Source organism: Mustela nigripes, chromosome 9 (assembly GCF_022355385.1).
Source record: "Mustela nigripes isolate SB6536 chromosome 9, MUSNIG.SB6536, whole genome shotgun sequence".
NCBI lineage: Eukaryota > Metazoa > Chordata > Mammalia > Carnivora > Mustelidae > Mustela > Mustela nigripes.
This window is the reverse complement of record NC_081565.1, coordinates 35988881-35989878: the sequence shown is the minus strand read 5'-3', so window position 1 is coordinate 35989878 and position 998 is coordinate 35988881.

Genomic DNA, 998 nt, shown 5'->3' with positions numbered 1-998 from the left:
GCTATTTGGAGCCAGAGATGCTAAGCAAAATAAGTTAGAGATAGACAAATACCATATGATTTCACTCATATGTGGGATTTAAGAAACAAAACAAATAAGCAAAGGGGAAAAGAGAGAAATAAATCAACAGACTCTTAACTGTAGAGAATAAATTGATGGTTACCAGAGGGGAGGTGGGTGGAGGGGGATGGGTAAAATTTGTGATAGGGATTAAGGAGTGTAATTGTTGTAATGACATTGGATAATGTATGCAATTGTTTAATCACCATATTGTATGCCTGAAACTAATATATCACTGCATGTTAACTAACTGGAATTAAAATGAAAACTTTTTTTTAAAAGATTTTATTTATTTATTTGACAGACAGAGATCACAAGTAGGCAGAGAGGCAGGCAGAGAGGAGGAAGCAGACTCCCCACCGAGCAGAGAGCCCGATGTGGGGCTCGATCCCAGGACCCTGAGATCATGACCTGAGCCGAAGGCAGCGGCTTAACCCACTGAGCCACCCAGGCGCCCCTAAAATGAAAAGTTTTTGAAAAGTTTTTTAAAATTTTATGATCTTATGCTCCTGAGAAATGTAATATCATTTCCCAGACCTGACTGTTTCTCCCATGGGTGGTAGCTCTGCCTCTCAGTCTTGAGGAAACTGGACAAAATTATTCTGAAGTTTATCAGAAGAGAAAGAAGAGCCAAGAAGACTTTTTTAAAAAATACTTGCTTCCATCAGAAAGGATGAATACCCAACTATTCTATCAACATGGACGGGACTGGAAGAGATTATGCTGAGTGAAATAAGTCAACCAGAGAAAGTAAATTATCATATGGTTTCACTTATTTGTGGAGCATAACAAATAACACGGAGGACTTGGGGAGATGGAGAGGAGAAGGGAGTTGAGGGAAATTGGAAGGGAAGGTGAACCATGAGAGACTATGGACTCTGAAAAACAACCTGAGGGTTTTGAAGGGGCAGGGGGTGGGAGGTTGGGGGAGCCTGGTG